The sequence below is a fragment of the Phacochoerus africanus genome, chromosome 7 (genome assembly GCF_016906955.1).
Source record: "Phacochoerus africanus isolate WHEZ1 chromosome 7, ROS_Pafr_v1, whole genome shotgun sequence".
Taxonomy (NCBI): domain Eukaryota; kingdom Metazoa; phylum Chordata; class Mammalia; order Artiodactyla; family Suidae; genus Phacochoerus; species Phacochoerus africanus.
This window is the reverse complement of record NC_062550.1, coordinates 13,751,706-13,771,444: the sequence shown is the minus strand read 5'-3', so window position 1 is coordinate 13,771,444 and position 19,739 is coordinate 13,751,706. Positions and strand designations below refer to the sequence as shown.

General features: G+C 45.1%; 1 protein-coding gene across 2 annotated transcripts in view; it reads right to left on the bottom strand.

Annotated features, from left to right (window-relative positions):
- The window catches only part of LARGE1 (LARGE xylosyl- and glucuronyltransferase 1), a 604,219-nt gene that overhangs the window by 90,357 nt on the left and 494,123 nt on the right, over positions 1-19,739 (bottom strand). The window lies entirely within an intron of this gene.

Here is a 19,739-nt window from a genome sequence, read left to right as displayed (position 1 = left end):
GAGCCGAGCATGCCAGTCCGTGTGTTTCGGAGAAGAACACACCAGAGTTCAACCCCAGGCTCAGCCAGGTACTCGGTATGATGTTAAACCATCTCCCTGAAATACCCTTATTGTAAGAAGAACATTAATACAGACCTCACTGGCCGCTTCAAGGGCCAGGGGAGACGGGCAAAGGAGTCCAGCATCCTCCAGAGATGGATGGGGACAATAGTTGCATAGCAATGTGAATGTACTTAATGCCACTGAACTGCACATTTATTTATTTTTTTGGTCATGCCTGTGGCACGTGGAAATTCCTGGGCCAGGGATCAAACCCAAGCCACAGGAGTGAAAACACCAGATCTTTCACTGCTAGGCCACCAGGGACCTCCAACTGTTCCTTAATGATGCCCTGAAGAGAGTTACAATGGCATTTTTATGTTATATTTTACCACCACCACCACACACACACACACACACACACACACACACACAAAAAAAACACCACCCAAAAAACCTAGTATTGCACCTGACCCATGGTACTTCCCCTACAAGTACAGGTTCTCTCTTTCGTTTTTTTCTCAGATAAACCGTGACCCACCTCGGGTTAGCTAATGCCAGCAACATGGGCCGTTTATCTTCATGGAAAAAAACAGATCCTTCCTGACTTTATTCTGGGTGTGTCTCTGCCCATTTGCTTTGCACTTACTGACAAATTACATGAGCACATTGCACATCCCTGATCTCAATAGCCTCCTTTGGTCCAACACAATCAATGCAGACATAAACTATGGCCAAAGTTGTGCTGATGCTGGGAGTTCAAGATGGGCCCCAAGAGCCTTTGGGTTCCTGAGAAACTAAGACTCAGAGGCTGCTTGCTTCCGCCTCCTCCTCTCCACCTTCTTTTTTGGGGTTCATTTTTATGAGGAGGAACCTGAGTGAATGGGGGTTTGTGTAGGAAGGGAAATTGCCATTGTATACACTTCTCTATTTTAAAAAATGTCCAAACAACCAAAGGTATTATGCAGGTAAAAATTAATTAACTAATGAACGTCTAAAGAGAAAGATTTTGGCTCAGCTGCGTGGCTTCGGAACAAATGTCTACGCTTGGGTGGGTGAGAGCCTGCAGAGTGAGGACAGGGCACAGAACACGAACAGCCAGCACAATGTCCCTGCAGGCCACTGCAGTTAATTTGGTGGATGAAATTGTGGCACCCATGGGCTCCCAAATCAATCCTCTTCAGGAAGCTTAGCTCAGCAGAACAGTCCGTGGAGAAAACTCCAGGCTGTTGAAAAATGATCTCAGTTGATACCTAGTACATACACATCTCAGATCGCTGGAAAGAAACTGATTCCCCAAATCACACATAAATGTCAGCACTGAGACTTTTTAACTTTTTCCAGGGGCATATATTTGGAGAAAAAGGATATTAACTATCTAGTGAAAGGTGCTTGGTCAGGTAGAATTGAAATCATTATATGTATGTGTGTGCGTGTGTGAGAATACATATGTGTGAATATATACATGTAGTTATATATAGGTTATAGGAAGAATGGGGTGATACACAGAGATCTGAATTTGTACCCCAGAAGGGCAAATTACCTCTATGGCATATCTCCTTTGTGCTTTGTTAGAGTTCTCATGTACTGATAAGCTCAATACTGGCATCCTTATTTTATAGGTGGGGAAACTGAGGTGGGGGGCTGGGTCAGACTCAAGAAGGGTGCACAGGACGAGAGCAGATCCACCTGATTCAAACTCCAATCTGCCTAAATTCCAAAGCCAGTGCTTCTTCAGCCACACCACACAGACCAGAGGCCCCCCAGATGCCTCTCTGGAGTTCTGTGATTGAGACCAAGACTTTTTTCTTTTCTGACTTTTTGGTTTCTACCTGTATAAAATGAGGAAAATGCTAATTGCCCTGCAAACTCAGAAAACTGCTGCGCCCCCTAGTGGTAGGCTGGTAAATGTTTTAACCACCAGCTCTCAAGTGGGGAAAAGAACCTGGAAAACCTAGATAGCAGAGCAATTCCCTTGGTGTAAACACTCCCATTGTGGTCGATCTGAAACTACTGATGTGATGTCATCAAACAAGCAGTGGGGACGAGATGAGCACAACTGGCCCTCCTGAGCTGGGGAGACTGGAGCGGTTTAAGTCCAGCACAGCACTGAAAGTGTTCCTCAAACACAGAAGGAATTTTAGAAATAGAAAATTCACCCCAAGGGTATTATTTGATCACTTCTTTTGGGGGGAGAAAGGAATGAAAAACTTACAGAGTTACAAAACAAGAGGCTATAGTGATAGATTTGGGAAAACAGATTCCAGCCACACATGTGAAAGAGAATTTCATTTAAATCTTCTTGTAGAAACTATTTCTAATGAGATTTAGAATTAAGGATAGATGCTCCAGTCTTCAGGAAAAAATGAGAGGTGGGGTCTGGAAGTGTAAACAATGATGAAAGATATTCATGCACATTTTGAAGCCTCTCGAGGCCTCAAGAGCAGATCCATCAGCCTCTGGAGACTGAGCTGAGAAGTGACGCTTTTAAGACTTGGTGAATCCTAAGTGGCAGGTACGATTCCACCCTCTTTCCAGGCTAATTAAAAAGAGGGAGTTGTCCAGGATGGAAGGCCAAAGGCAAAAACATGGGGTCATTTTCCCAATTATCCAGCCTGCTCCTTCGTTTGCTTTGAATGCAATTTTTAAAAGTGTGAACAATTTCAAACCAACACAAAAGTACAGAAACTAATACAACAAATACCCGCCACCTGGACTTAATAAATGCTTATATAGTGCCACATTTGCTGCTTTTCATAAAGTGTCACAGTCAAATGAAAGGCTCCTCCATTTCATTCCAGCCCTCCCGTCCCCAAGGAGAACCAGTGTCCCAGATTGATTGGGTTTCATTTCCTGGCCTGTTTTCCATTTTTCTTCCCTATGCATAGATTAATAAACATTACATGGTGTTTTTGGTATGTTTTATAGGGCGTATTTTCTATTATACCTTACCTTTTCACCCAGTTTTATTATGGCTTTGAGATTTAACTAAGTGAGAGCTCCCATCGTGGCTCATCCTAATGAACCCAACTAGGATCCATGAGGAAGCAGTATCAATACCTGGCCTCATATAGTGGGTTAAAGATCTGGCATTGCCGTGAGCTGTGGTATAGGTTGCAGATGTGCCTCAGATCCCGCAATGCTGTGGCTGTGGTGCAGGCCGGTTACTACAGCTCCAATTCGACCTCTAGCCTGGGAACTTCCATATGCCTTGCATGTGGCCCTAAAAAGACCAAAAAAAAAAAAAAAAAATTTTACCAAGAGAAGATGTCAATATCTAGTTTATTCACTGGAATCTCTTTATTGGTTGTGTAACGATACCACGGTGTATTTATGCATTCCTGTGCTAAAGGACATTTCAGCCATTTCCCACATTTCTGCTTTTAAAAACAATTTTCAATAAACATCCTAGACCCAATTCAGTGGGCACACTTCTGAGAGCTTAGCTGGGGTACAACCTCCAGCTGCACAAAGACTGCTACATTGATGGAATTATTTGTCCTGAAACATCTCAAATTGCTCTATCTTCCTGCTCTCTTATATTATAGGCCATGATGGAGCCTCATGGAATTCACGTTTGAATTGCGTTTCAGAGTTCCCTGGCGGCCTAGTGGGTTAAGGATCTGGTAGTGTCACTGCTATGGCACTGGAACTTCCTTTTTTTTTTTTTTTTTGCTTTTTAGGGCCACACCTGAGACATATGGAAGTTCCCAGGCTAGGGGTCAAATTGGAGCTACAGCTGCCAGCCTACACCACAGCCACAGCCACTCGGGATCCGAGCCATTATCTGCAACCTACACCACAGCTCATGGCAACGCCAGATCCCCTACCCACTGATCGAGGCCAGGGAATGAACCCAAATCCTCACGGATACTAGTCAGATTTGTTTCTGCTGCACCACAATGGGAACTCCCCGGCCTGGGAACTTCTGCATGCCGTGGGTGTGACTAAAAAAACCTGCCTGTCCCATCTCTTTTTTTCCTCGCTCATTCAACATTTATTGAGCATCTACTATGTGCACACTAACTGAAACAGACTTGTACTTTTTTCCTTCTCTACTTTTCCCAATCTCATGGGTTTTATTGAAAATATCAATTCAGGAATTCCTGCCGACTAAGAACCATGAGGTTTCAGGTTTGATCCCTGGCCTTGTTCAGTGGATTAAGGACCTGGCGTTGCTGTGAGCTGTGGTGTAAGGTCACAGATGTGGCTCAGATTCCGAGTTACTGTGGCTCTGGCATAGGCCGGCAGCTATGCTCCAATTCGACCCCTAGCCTGGGAACCTCCATGTGCTGTGGGTGCGGCCCTAAAAAGACAAAAAACAAAAAACAAACAAAAAAAAGAACATATTAATTAATTCAGCATATATTGACTGAGTGGGAAACCGTCTCTGCCAAGTCCTTCTGTCAAAGACACACCCACCATTGTGATCCCTGCAAAATTGGGGATATGCACCGACCGAGGAGACGCAGAGGAGGGAGGCCTGGGCCAGGATGGGGTCAGGCAGACGAGGTGGGGGTGTCAGAGGAAATGACCCAGAGAAAGGCAGGTGACAAGACTGGGCTGTGCAGGAACTCGAGTGTGGGACAGCTGGAGGGCTTCGGAGCACGTGCCAGGGTGTGAGCTCGTACAATTAAGCAGGGGAGGGAGGTGGAAGGACCTCGAGTCTACACAGAAGAGGTGGCTTGCCAGCATTTCGTGTCATTGCCTACACAGAAAATTCTTCTAACCCACTGAGGGATGTGGTGGAAGCTGCTTTTGGCAGGAAGGGCTGACCTGGGTGTCCCCCCGCACCCCAGGTCTCAGGAAGGTGCCCCCAGGGCTGAGTGGATCTGTTTTGGCCCATGTTGTCACCTGAGTGCACCACACTGATGGGGGAGTCCTGCTGAGGACAAGTGGGAGCCAGTGCAGGAGTGACCACGACAGAGTCTCTCAGAAAAGCCAGCCTAAAACGCTGCTTTACCACATCACTTCATAAAATCAAAGGCTTCCAGCATCTCGGGAGTCTAAAGAACAAACCATCATTCCTCAGCCAGGCCCCTCTACGTCGTGCCACAATTTATTTGTTCTCTTTCACCAGATCAGTCCTTCAAGCAAAATTGGCATAATGACCATCAGCCATTCAAACACCTTTTTTTTTTTTTTTTTTTGCTATGCCCAAGGCATGAGGAAATTCTCAGGCCAGGGATTGAACCCGTGCCATAGCAGTGACCCAACCACAGTAATGACAATGCCAGATCCCTAGCCCTTAACCCACTGAACCACCAGGCAACTCCTCCAGCACCTCTTTGCAAACTGACAAGCGGATGCCCGGCTTGATTTCCTCTTCAGAATCCTATAATGTTTACTAACTACACCAACCCCTGACTCAACCAAGACTCAGGATCCCAATCAAACAAAACTGATGAGCAAACACGTCACCAGGACGATGAACTTCATTCTCAGCTTCCGCCCTTCAGAGCTTCGCCGTCTCTTCCGACGTCACCACACCCTTAGAAAGAAGGCAGGCCGATCGTTACTGCAGCCTTTGGACAGGTGAAGAAGTGAGGGCCTGCGAAGTGATGTGTCTGTCCAGTGTCACCATGCTGGCAAGTGCTTCCCACTGCCCTGCCTGGAAAGGGGTCTTCACCTTAAGAACAGCAGAACTAATGAAGGCGGGTTGTCTCCCATGCCAGCAGCCGGTGGGACAATGTCCTTCAACATTGTGACATTTTAAAAGTCTGCCTTGAGCCAGACAAAAATGCCAAACACGTACTTGGCCAAGAGAGGCCAGCCTGAGCCCGCAGGAGTCAGGGTTTCCGGGAACCATTGTTCAGCCATAGGTGAGCTGCCCCCGACGTGTCAAGCAAGCCACTGGGGTGGGGGCTCTGTCTGGCCTTCATCATGGGTTCTGCATCCAGAAGCTATTTCTTTCTTCTTCTTCTTCTTCTTCTTCTTCTTCTTCTTCTTCTTCTTTTTTTAATCTTTTCATGGCCATTCCCAGGCTAGGGGTTGAAACAGAGCTGTAGCTGCTGGCCTACACCAGAGCCATAGCAATGCTGGATCCAAACCTCATCTGCAACCTATGCCGCAGCTCACAGTAATGCCCAAACCTTAACCCACTGAGCGATGCCAGGGATCGAACCCACATCCTCACAGATACCGTGTTGGGTTCTTAACCTGCTGAGCCACAACCAGAACTCCAGAAGCTATTTCTTGTATGATTCATTTTCTTTGCTTACAAACATTATCGAGGCAACACTGGTCTGTAACATACGTTTCACGTATACAACATCATACAAACACACAGCTACAGAGAACTGAGTAGTGGTTATGAGAGCGGTGGGGGGGGGGGTGAGGGGGAGGGCAAAATGGGTCACCTGCATGGTGATGGGTAGAAATAATAGTTCAGTGGTGTGCACGCTGCAGTGGATACACAAGTCAAAATACAAGACACACACAATTTAAAATAGAGGTATGTTTTGAGTACCTCCTGTGGTTCTACTCGCTGGGTTAACGAGGGACTCAGTTGATAAAACTCAGTCCCCATTCTTGGAGAGCCAGGCCGAACAGGGAAGGGAGATGGGTAACCAAGAGAAGACCACAGTGACAGATGCGATTCGAGGTAAGAACCTCGGGAGCTGGGGACAGGGGAGTGGAGTGTGATCCGGGGGTAGGGGAAGCCTTAGGGGGATGCTTCCTGAAATAATGGATGTCTAAACTGTAACCAAAAAGATGCAGAGGGCTGCCTACGTGAAGGTCAAGCCAGACTTCTCCCCTCGGGGCTGTGAATGGCCATCAGGCCGGGGATATTTTCCACTGCATTTGAACAGCAGACCTGAAAAGGACATGACCCGTTTCCCCTCTTCTCCCAAAGAAGAAAATTGAAAAGAGGCCACATAAAGTTGCCCGGCATGGGCGAAACTGTTTGTCGTTGCTCATAAATATTTAATTAACCACAGGCTATTTGTACAATAATCATCCCCATATCCTTATGCCATATGAATTCCGGGAACACAGGCGTTTTTGTAGCCATCACAGAAGGGAGCCATACGGAATGTGGAAACCGGGATGGAATTGAAAACTAGCTGTGGGTTTGCGTCCTGATATTCTCACTTCTTATAACATCTCTTGGAAAAAAACCACTGGGATGCTGAGCCCCAGTTCCTTATTTGTAATATGGGGACAATCCCACATTAACTCCAAGATGATTAAAAAAACTTAAAAATTACACGAGTTCCCGTCGTGGCTCAGCGGAAAGGAATCCGACTAAGAACCATGAGGTTGCGGGTTCGATCCCTGGCCTCGCTCACTGGGTTAAGGATCTGGCATTGCCATGAGCTGTGGTGTAGGTTGCAGACGCGGCTCGGATCTCGCGTTGCTGTAGCTCTGGCAGCAACAGCTCCGATTGGACCGCTGGCCTGGGAACCTCCATATGTTGCAGGTAAGGCCCTCAAAAAGACAAAAGAGACCAAAAAAAAAAAGTATCTGGCACATGATTTACTATTTCCTACCTTAAGAGCCCATGACACTGAAAAAAAAAAAAAAAAAGCATCTAGAACAGTAGGAATAGTACTTCATATTGCTGACCTGAGATACAGTAACTGAGAAAAAATGTCCACAGCTCAATACTTCATCCACGAGTCTGAATTCACTGGTCTTTCTAAAAGTCTTAAAAATCCCTTTGTGCCTACACCGCAGCTCAAGGCAATGCCAGATCCTTGACCCACTGAGCGAGGTCCCGGAAAGAACCTGCATCCTCACGGAGACTACGTTGGGTTCTTAACCCAGTGAGCCACAACGGGAACTCCATAAACTAGGTTCTTAAGCAGCTCAGGAGTCTGTTTAAGGTGTTACATATAATCACATGAATATGTACTTGTAAGAGAATCTGCCTGCTTTCTCCAAGGGTTGGAAGTTTGTACCCAGATTGTACAAGAGGTGGAAAACAATCCTAAGGAAAATGCAACTAAAACCACTTATTGGTGTACTTGCAGCACAGTGGGTTAAGGATCCAGCATTGTCACAGCAGCGGTGGGTTCCGTCCCTTGGCCCGGGAACGTCCCCATGCCGTGGGCGTGGCGAAACATACAAACAAAAAACAACCCTACACATACTGACCCCACTCCCATGGTGCTAAGAAGATACCCCGATGAATGACTGTGAGGCCTTTGGAATAGAAGTGATGCAGAGATGCTTATAAATAACAGAGAAACGATACATGACTTCATTGCAGTGCCTAGATATGACTCACGGAATCTGCTTGACTCTCACCAGAATGAATCAAAATTATGTGTACACAGCCATGTGGGAACAAGCTTTGTAAAATAAACACTGGTCAAACTGATGAAAATGGCTCCTCCCGAAACCCTGGACCCTTTCAAGCTGAAACGCCAAAGTTTGGGCTTTGGAATATGGGCCCCAAGACAGACGGTGACATTGCTTTCCTGCTGTCAGGGAGACAGGGGTGCCAAAGAGCTTGACTCTGGCCTCTGCCTGGCACTGGCTGCTATGGGATGTGTCATTTCCATACTTGCTGTTGGAGTCTGGGCGTGTAGAGCAAGCCCTCTGCCCCAGAGGCCAGCACTTGGCACAGAGGCAGCAAGCCTTGCATTTGAAAGGCCCTCCCAACGGAGCTGGCTGGGATGCTTGGGCCCACACAGCCTTACCTTCAGCCGCTGTGCTGGCAGCTTAGAGAGCAGCACTAAATAAATAAATGAATAAATAAATTAAAAATCAAAGGCTTCTCCAGTGAACATCTGGTCCACGGGTAGGGCGTTTCATCTGTGGATCAGAGGGCAATGCTTCTTTTTCCCAAACTGCATATGTAGTAATTGCTTGGTAGCCAACATGGCAGGGAGGGGAAGCTGGATGCAGGTGCAGGGAGGAAAGAAAAAATACTGCCTTTTTAAAACCAAGCCCGATATCAATTCTTACCAATGCAGATGCAAAAGGGAGGAGACACGAAACATGGCGACAACACTGGTGGTTGTCCCTTGCTATTTGTTAAGCAACTGCTGTATCCTAAAGGCAAGGTGCATTACCTAGAGGACCTCTGATTCTTATGACAAGCCTGCCAGGTCAGTGGAATTATCCCCATTTTCCAGATGGAGAAACTGAGGCTTGCACACAGTTGGTAAATGGCAAAATTGGGACCCCGCTTTGACCTGAGGTCTTTTAGCCGCACTATTCACGCTGACTCCTGGTGTGTGCGTGTGTTAAACTCCCACAAGTAAATATGGTGAGACTTGGATGAATCAATGGCTTAAAGCCAAAACAAGTCAAAGAGCTCCTGGAGGAAAAATCAGTGAACGTTTGGAAGACTCAGCAAAGATGACAGGCCATAACCAGATGGCATGTGTCAGAACCTGGGGGAAACCAAGCCTTCAAGGCCAGGAAAGGCAGAGAGGCCCTGTGTGGCTGAAGCTGCTGCTTGCACAGGTGGGGAGCACGGGTAGAAGGGAGCATGGGTAGCTGGCTGGAGCCAACCAAGGTTTTTTTGTTGTTGTTCTTTTTATTTATTTTTAGGGCCGCACCTGCATCATATGGAAGTTCCCAGGCTAGGGGTCGAATCCAAGACGTAGGTACCAGCCTGCGCCATAGCCACAGCAATGCAGGATCCAAGCCATGTCTGTGACCTATGCCCACAGCTGACAGCAATGTCGGATCTTTAACCCACTGAGTGGGGCCAGGGATTGAACCTGTGTCCTCATGGATACTAGTTGGGTTCATAACCTGCTGAGCCACAAGGGGAACTCCCTGGAATCAAACAAATTTAAATCAGCACACCGTTTCAGAGCTAAGATGTGTCAACCCTGCCTTCTGCACGGTGTAGAATTCCTCTTCTTTCTGCATCCGAGGCTACAACTAACCTCTCAGCCTCTGTTGTGCCACCTCTTGCTGGCTAGGAGAGCCCCTTAAAACCCTTTTGGCAAAGGCAATACCCTAAAAAGCTGCTGTTTCACAGGAGAGTCTGTGGCTATTTTCTTTCTATCCATGGCGTCGGCTCTCATTCCTTAGCCAAGCTCAAGAGTACAGCTGGAAAGGGCTTGGTCAATTCTGACCACGTACCTTTTAAATTTAGAAGAAACTGAGGTCCAAAGTGGCAACCTGATGCCTTCAGCTCAGTTCAGAGCAGGTTTCAGATTAAATCTATTCCTAAACTCAGCATTTCCCACAGTGTTGGTTCCCCAGCATCCTGCAGGATGCTAACAGGTGCTGTGAGAAGCTGGGTCAGCAAAGTTAAATAAGTTCAGGAGACAGTGGGTTAAATAAAGTTGAACAGTGTTGGACTGGCCGATGGGCATGGCGAATCTCAAAGGTGGTTACCACATCCAACACCTTCTAGATTTATTCACTAGGACTCTTCCCTGCTCTCCCCTAGGAAGCTGGGAGAATATTGCTCTTCCCTTCACTGCAGTCCTTTCTGGCTTCCGTCTACATCTTCTCAGCTCTCCACCTGCACTGCAAAGGCTGACAGATGGAAATGCAGACGTGTTCCTTGTAACATGGCCTGTGGCTTTGCTGGTTTGAAGCAGAGAAACAAAACTTTAAGGGGGCACTGAGCAGCCGGCTACGTAGGAGGCTCTGGGAAGATGCTGGCTCTCAGGCCAGAAGGGTTTATGACCATGGGCCACATCATTTCGACTTTCCTCTCCTCTGCTTTGAAGCACGAGAGTTCTCTTCTCAGGCAGGATGACCCAACAGAAAGTGAGTTTATTAAAATTCGCTTAATTTAAAATCCCCTGCTGATTTTACCTAGGACTCACTTTTGATCGTATAAATGAAAAGGTTCTCCTTTCTGCTGTATAGATGTTTTCCTTCTCCAAAGCTCTTTATCAGAGAGAGAAAGCAGAATCCTTCCACTTGAAGCCTACCTTGACTTCGGTGGGATTTCCAAAAGTGTGGAGAGTGGAGCATAAAGGGCAGCTCGGACCTTATAAAAGGCCATGATCAGTCGCTCAGTCATGCATTCAGTAAGTATTTATCAAGGGATGTCTATGTACCATGCACCAGGTAGCCACAGATGGAAAACGCAGTGGGCTCTGGTCTTAAGAGTATGGAGGTGCTATGGACACTGAAATAGAGAGAAATGTGTCCTGGGCAAGCGAGGTTGGCTCAAAAGGAGGTGGGTTCAGATCTCACATCATGGGGAGCGGTTCTTTAAGAGAACAGAATTTCACCACACATCTCCTCTCACTGGACGGAATGTATTCGGCTAAGTGTGTGATAGGGTTAAGAACAGAAAGGGTTTTGATAGTTAGCCAATGCTTTCTCACCAAGACTCTTCTTTTTTTTCCCCCTTTCTTTTTAGGGCTAAGGCATATGGCATTGAATAAGAGCTGTACCTGCTGGCCTACGCCACAGCTTGAAGCAATGTCGAATCCTTAACCCACAAAGCGAGGCCAGGGATCGAACCTGCATTCTCATGGGATTCTTTTTCTTTTCTTTCTTTAATTAATTAATTAATTTATTTATTTTGTTTTTTAGGGCTGCACTTGTGCATACAGAAGTTCCCAGGCTAGGAGTCAAACCAGAGCTGTAGATGCCTGCCTACACCACAGCCGCAGCAACGCAGGATCTGAGCCACGTCTGTGACCTACACCACAGCTCATGGTGATTCTGGATCCTTAACCCACCGGAGCGAGGCCAGGGATCGAACCCACGTCCTCACGGATACTAGTAGGGTTTGCTACTGCTGGGCCATGATGGGAACTCCTAGTCAGATTCCTAACCCACTGAGCCACAATGTCTGCACAAGACTTTTAGAAGTAAATGTTTTACTGAGGCATCACGTATATTCTAAAAAGTACCCAGATCCTAAGTACAGCAGAGCTTGATGAATTTTCACAAAATCACCTTTGTAACGAGAACCTGGACCAAGAAATAGAACATCACTAACAGCCCAGAATCCCCACCACGGTCACACGTACTCCCATGGTCCTGCTGTCACGGTCCTGCCATTGTCCCAGATTCTTTCTCCGTAGTTTTATCAGTTTCTGAATTATACCATACAGTGTGAACCCTTTTGGTGAAAGGCCTTTTGGCTCAATATTATGTCTGTGAAATCCATTTGTATATTGCATGTCGTTGCAGTCTGTTTATTTCACGCTACATTGTTACCTATATTAGACGCTATCTCCCAGTTATCCATTACATTGCTAATGGGCCTATGGGCTGTTTCCGGTTTTGAAAGCTGTTATGAACATTCTTCCTATGTCTTTTGGTGTCACATGCATGCATTTCTGCTGGATGCACACGGACTATAGTTAAGGTAGTTTTTAAAGACTCTCTAGCCTGTCTCTTTCAGTAAGAAAAAAGTATTTTCTGGAGCTGGATAGGGGAAAACTAGAGAGTGTCCAAGATTTTGTTCTTAAAGCGACCACAGAATAAAACGGAGCACCTTACAATGCTGAGAAACATCTGGGGCAGATGCAAGAGATGAGGACAGGGCTGCAGATCCTGCCTGGGGGTCTAGGGACCCACAGGCTTTCTATCAGGTACTGAAAAAGAACGGCTCCCCGAACAGAAGTCAGATGTGCTGCCTGGCTTGTTGGCATGGAGATCTTAATTTTTTTTAATAATTTTTTTTTTATTTTCCCACTGTACAGCAAGGGGGTCAGGTTATTCTTACATGTATACATTACAATTACATTTTTTTCCCCACCCTTTCTTCTGTTGCAACATGAGTATCTAGACAAAGTTCTCAATGCTATTCAGCAGGATCTCCTTGTAAATCTATTCTAAGTTGTGTCTGATAAGCCCAAGCTCCCGATCCTTCCCACTCCCTCCCCCTCCCATCAGGCAGCCACAAGTCTCTTCTCCAAGTCCATGATTTTCTTTTCTGAGGAGATGTTCATTTGTGCTGGATATTAGATTCCAGTTATAAGTGATATCATATGGTTTTTGTCTTTGTCTTTCTGGCTCACTTCACTCAGGATGAGATTCTCTAGTTCCATCCATGTTGCTGCAAATGGCATTATGTCATTCTTTTTGATGGCTGAGTAGTATTCCATTGTGTATATAGACCACATCTTCCGAATCCAATCATCTGTCGATGGACATTTGGGTTGTTTCCATGTCCTGGCTATTGTGAATAGTGCTGCAATGAACATGCGGGTGCATGTGTCTCTTTTAAGTAGAGTTTTGTCTGGATAGATGCCCAAGAGTGGGATTGCGGGGTCATATGGAAGTTCTATGTATAGATTTCTAAGGTATCGCCAAACTGTTCTCCATAGTGGCTGTACCAGTTGACATTCCCACCAACAGTGTAGGAGGGTTCCCTTTTCTCCACAGCCCCTCCAGCACTTGTTATTTGTGGATTTATGAATGACGGCCATTCTGACTGGTGTGAGGTGATATCTCATGGTAGTTTTGATTTGCATTTCTCTTATAACCAGCGATGTTGAGCATTTTTTCATGTGTTTGTTGGCCATCTGTATATCTTCTTTGGAGAAATGTCTACTCAGGTCTTTTGCCCATTTTTCCATTGATTGATTGGTTTTTTTGCTGTTGGGTTGTATAAGTTGCTTATATATTCTAGAGATTAAGCCCTTGTCCGTTGCATCATTTGAAACTATTTTCTCCCATTCTGTAAGTTGTCTTTTTGTTTTCTTTTGGGTTTCCTTTGCTGTGCAAAAGCTTTTCAGTTTGATGAGGTCCCATGGGTTTATTTTTGCTCTAATTTCGATTGCTTTGGGAGACTGACCTGAGAAAATATTCATGATGTTGATGTCCGAGAGTGTTTTGCCTATGTTTTCTTCTAGGAGTTTGATGGTGTCCTGTCGTATATTTAAGTCTTTCAGCCATTTGGAGTGTATTTTTGTGCATGGTGTGAGGGTGTGTTCTAGTTTCATTGCTTTGCATGCAGCTGTCCAGGTTTCCCAGCAATGCTTGCTGAATAGACTTTCTTTTTCCCATTTGATGTTCTTGCCTCCCTTGTCAAAGATTATTTGACCATAGGTGTCAGGGTTGATTTCCGGATTCTCTATTCTGTTCCATTGGTCTGTCTGTCTGTTTTGATACCAGTCCCACACTGTTTTGATGACTGTGGCTTTGTAGTATTTCTTGAAGTCTGGGAGAGTGATGCCTCCTGCTTGGTTTTTGTTTCTCAGGATTGCTTTGGCGATTCTGGGTCTTTTGTGGTTCCATATAAATGTTTGGATTGTTTGTTCTAGTTCTGTGAAAAATGTCATGGGTAATCTGATAGGGATTGCATTGAATCTGTAGATTGCTTTGGGTAGTATGGCCATTTTTACAATATTGATTTTCCCAATCCAGGAACATGGAATATCTTTCCATTTCTTTACATCTTCTTTGATTTCTTTGATTAAAGTTTTATAGTTCTCGGCATATAGGTCCTTTACCTCCTTGGTCAGGTGTATTCCGAGGTATTTGATTTTGTGAGGTGCAATTTTAAAAGGTATTGTATTTTTGTATTCCTTTTCTAATATTTCATTGCTGGTATACAGAAATGCAACTGACTTCTGAATGTTAATCTTATATCCTGCTACTTTGCTGAATTTATGAATCAGTTCAAGGAGTTTTGGGGTTGAGTCCTTAGGGTTTTCTATGTATAGTATCATGTCATCTGCATACAGTGACAGTTTGATCTCTTCTCTTCCTATATGGATGCCTTTTATTTCTTTGGTCTGTCTAATTGCTGTGGCTAGGACTTCCAAAACGATGTTGAAGAGCAGTGGTGAGAGTGGGCATCCCTGTCTTCTTCCAGATTGGAGTGAGAAGGCTTTCAGTTTTTCCCCATAGAGTATTATATTTGCTGTGGGTTTATCATAATGGCTTTGATTATGTTCAGGAATGTTCCCTCTATACCCACTTTGGCGAGGGTCTTGATCATGAATGGATGTTGGACTTTGTCAAACGCTTTTTCTGCGTCTATTGAAATGATCATATGATTTTTGACTTTTTTTTGTTAATGTAGTGTATGATGCTGATTGATTTCCATATGTTGAACCATCCTTGTGAACCTGGGATGAACCCTACCTGGTCATTGTGTATATTTTTTTTGGAATATGTTGTTGGATTCAGTTGGCTAAGATTTTGTTGAGAAGTTTTACATCTATATTCATCAATGCTATTGGGCGATAGTTTTCTTTTTTGGTGGTATCTCTGTCTGGTTTTGGAATGAGGGTAATGGTGGCATCATAGAATGTCTTTGGGAGTATTCCTTCTTCTTCAACCTTTTGAAAGAGTTTCAGGAGGATGGGCACCAATTCCTCTTTATATGTTTGATAAAATTCACCTGTGAAGCCATCTGGTCCTGGACTTTTATTTGTAGGGAGTGATTTTATGACCTCTTCAATTTCATTTCTAGTGATCAGTCTGTTCAGTTGGTCTGTTCCTACTTGATTCAGTTTTGGCAGGCTGTAAGATTCTAGAAAATTGTCCATTTCTTCCAGATTGTCAAACTTGTTGCCGTATAGTTGTTCATAGTATTCTCTTATGGTTTTTTGTATTTCTGCTGTATCCGTTGTGATTTCTCCTTTTTCATTTATAATTTTGGTTATTTGGGTTCTTTCTCTCCTCTTTTTAGTGAGTCTGGCCAGGGGGTTGTCAATTTTGTTCGCCTTTTCAAAGAACCAGCTCTTGGTTTTATTAATTTTCTCTATTGTTTTTTGAGTCTCTATTTTATTGATTTCTTCCTTGATCTTTACAATTTCCTTCCTTCTGCTGACTTTAGGACTTTTTTGTTCTTCTTTTTCTAATTCATTTAGGTGGAGGGTTAAGTTGTCAATTTGGGATCTTTCTTCTTTTTTGAGAAAGGCCTGTATTGCTATACATTTCCCTCTGAGCACTGCTTTTGCAGCATCCCATAGATTTTGAGCGGTTGTGTCTTCATTATCATTTGTTTCAAGGTAGTTTTTAATTTCCTTCTTGATTTCCTCATTGACCCATTGGTTTTTGAGTAGCATGTTGTTTAGTCTCCATGTAGTAGGTTTTTTGTCATTTCTTTCCCATGGTTGATTTCTAATTTCATGGCATTGTGGTCAGAGAAGATACTTGAGATAATTTCTATGCTCCTAAATTTACTGAGGTTAGCTTTGTGTCCCAATATGTGGTCAATTCTTGAGAATGTTCCATGAGCATTTGAGAAGAATGTGTATTCTGCTTTTTTTGGATGTAGTGTCCTGAAGATATCAATTAAGTCTAACTTTTCTCTTGTTTCCTTTAGGCTCTCTGTTGCTTTATTGGTTTTCTGTCTAGAGGATCTGTCCATTGATGTGAGGGGGGTATTAAGGTCTCCTACTATGATTGTATTCTCATCAATATCTCCCTTTATGTCTGTTAATATTTGTTGTATGTATCTGGGTGCTCCTATATTTGGGGCATATATGTTGATGATAGTAACATCCTCTCCTTGGATGGATCCCTTAATCATTAAGTAGTGTCCTTCTTTGTCTTTATGTCTTTTGTTTTAAAGTGTATTTTGTCTGATATGAGCGTTGCGACTCCTGCTTTTCTGTCATGTCTATTGGCGTGAAATATTTTTCCCCACCCTTTCACTTTCAATCTATATGTATCTTTTGTGCTAAGGTGAGTTTCTTGTAGGCAGCAAATTGAAGGTTTTTGGCTTTTTATCCACTCAGCCACTCTGTGCCTTTTGATTGGGGCATTCAGTCCATTGACATTTAAGGTGATAATTGATAGATGATTATTTATTGCCATTTGAACCTTGTGTTCCAGTTGATTCTATGGTTCTCCATTCTTCCTTTCTTTTTTTTTTTTGGTTGGATGGCTTCCTGTTATTATCCCCTTGAGTGTATTTTTTTTTCATTTTTTGCAAATGCAATATTTGGTTTTGGCTTGTGGTTGCCCTGTTTTTTAAGTATGCTAACCCTTTCCCATAATTGTGTGTTTTAGCCTGATGGTCCTGTAAGTTCAAACACTTCATTACTATATTAAAATTAAGAAGAGAAACAAACAAACAAACAAAAAGGGTTATTTACTTCCTAACATCCCTTGCCCACATTTTATGGTTTTGATGACTCTTTTTTATTTTTTTCTTTTTAATTTTATTTTGTTTGAAGTATGTTCATGATTAAATCGTTACGCTGGCTTATTTGAGTGACTGCTCTCTGATTGCGGTTTCCTCAGTCCTAGTTCTTCCTCTTCTTCTTTTTTTTCTTTTCTTTTTTCTTCCCTTTCCTTCCTTTCTTTTTGGTTGAGAGAAGCCCTTTCAATATTTCCTTTAACCTGGGTTTTGTGTTGCAGTATTAAGTTTTTGTTTGTTGGAAAAAATTTTTATTTCCCCTTCTATTTTAAATGATATTCTTGCTGGATAGAGTATTCTAGGTTGCATATTTTTTCCTTTTAGCACTTTAAATATCTCTTGCCATTCCCTCCTGGCCTGTAGTGTTTCTGTAGAGAAATCAGCTGATATTCTTATGGGAATTCCCTTGTAGGTAACATTCTGTTTTTCTCTTGCTGCCTTTAGGATCCTCTCTTTATCACTAACTTTTGCCATTTTTATTATGACGTATCTTGGTGTGGGTCTGTTTGGGTTCAGTTTGTTTGGGGCCCTCTGTGATTCTTGTATCTTGAACCCAGTATCCTTTAGATTTGGGAAGTTTCCAGCGATAATTTCTTCAAATATATTTTCCATCCCCTTATCTTTTTCTACTCCTTCTGGAATTCCTATTATGCATAGATTGGCCCGCTTTATATTATCCCATAGGTCTCTTATATTGTTTTCCAGTTTTTGGATTCGGTTTTCTGTCTGTTGACCGGATTGAGTGATTTCCATTATTCTATCTTCCATATCACTGATTCGTTTTTATGCAGTATTCATTCTGGTTTTTACTGCCCTTAGTTCAGTTTGCATCTCTGCAAATGAGTGTTCTAGTTTTTCTTGGCTCCTCCTTATATTTTCTAGTTCCTTTCTGAGGGTATCTGCATTACTGTTCGTATCTTCTCTTAATTCCTTCAGTCTTTTCACTAGTTCTCTTTTGAACTCCAGGTCTGTCAGACTGCAGAGATCTGTTTCATTGTTGACTGTTTTAGGTGAGTTCTCCTGTTGGTTTGACTGGGGGTGGTTTCTCAGCTTCTTCATCTTGCTTGTTGTTTTCTTTCTCCTGAGGGAGTTGTACTCGCCGTTATCTGGCAGTGTTTGCCTTGTCACTGCCGTGGAATATTTCCTGAGGGCTGGCGTTGTTGGTCAATCTTTTCTGAGGCAGTGTGGCTTTTCTGGAGTGTTGATGGGGCTAACAGTGTTTCTTTGAAGCAAAGGAGGGCTTCCTGAGGGCAGACAGGACTGGGAGGTCCACACCACGATGGTAGCAGATTTCACTTGGTCATGCAGAGCTTGCTCTGGTGTTTTTAGGCTGTGGGGTTCTTGCAGGGGGTTGGCGGTGTTGGGCAGCTGTTCCTCAGGAGTGCAGCACCCCCTGGGGGCTGGAGCAGTTATCTGGGTCACTGACAACCTAAGAGGCTCTTCCCTAGGGCAGCCCGACTTAGAAGGACGGCCTGCGAATGTAGGCGGATCTTTTCACAGTCTGGCCGAGCTTGTTGCAGCTTTTCTGGGCTGCAGGGGCTCTTCCAGGGGGCTGGTGGTGCTGAGCAGCTATTCCGAGGGAGTGGGGCACCCCCTGGGGGCTTGGGCGGGTAGCGGGGCCGCTGGAAATCCAAGAGGCTCCTCCCTGGGGCAGCCTGACTCAGAAAGACCATCTGAGATCTTCTCCCGACTCAGTCAGGCTTGTTGCAGCTTTTCTGGGCTGCAGGGGGTCCTGCCTGGAGCTGGCAGTCCTATGAAGCTGATCCACTAGGGCACCCCTGGGGGCTTGGGCGGGTAGCAGGGCCGCTGGAAATCCAAGAGGCTCCTCCCCGGGGCAGCCTGACTCAGAAAAACCGTCCGAGAATTAGGCAGATGTATTCACGGCCTGGCTAGGCTTGTTCTAGCTTTTCTGGGCTGCAGGCCTTTTCTCGGGGGCTGGTGGTGTTTGGTGCTGCTCTGCGGAAGTGTAGCCCCTCCAAAGGGCAAGCAGGCCTGTGCAGGGACAGCCCCTGCGGTGGTAGGCTTCAGGCAATTGTTGAGGCCAGCCCTCCTGGATGGCAGGCAGCCCCAGGTTCGCGAGAGCGTAGAGGGTGGTGGGGGTGGCGGGAGGGGATGCACTGGGAAGCACAGCTTTCAGCTAGCTAGCGGGCCTGGGGGGTATTCTATGGGGACCCACCCCTTCTTCTCTCCCCTCCCCAGCACGGGCGTAGACCAGGCTCTTCTCCCAGGTTCCCTCTGATGCGGCTCTCCACTTCCCCGCCCCTAGAGTACTGCTCCCTTCCTCTGCGACAGCTTTGTTTTCTAGTCTCCCAGGCAGTCTCTGCCCCGTCAAATGGTTTCTAGACCTCCCAAGCAGTTTCCGCTCCGCCCCGCCCCCCAGCCCGTTCTCAGGGTCTAACTTCTGGAGCCGAGGTCTCGGTGCCCAGCCCCCGCCCAGGCAGCCCCCGGCCCTTTCTCAGGGACTAACCTTCAGAGGCGAGGTCTCGGTGCCCAGCCCCCACCCAGGTGTCTCAACTTTTGGTGACTGTGCCTGTCGTTCAGATGGTCCGTTGGTTTCTTGATCGGCTTTTCCGTACTCCAACTTACTGCTACACTCTTCTCTGCATCTGGAGATTCCTCCGGTTCGTTTGATCTTTCCCCCGAGTAGGTGACTTTCCAGGGTGCGGGATCCCTTTCTCCTCCGCAGTTCCCTTTCGGGAGCACCCGTCCC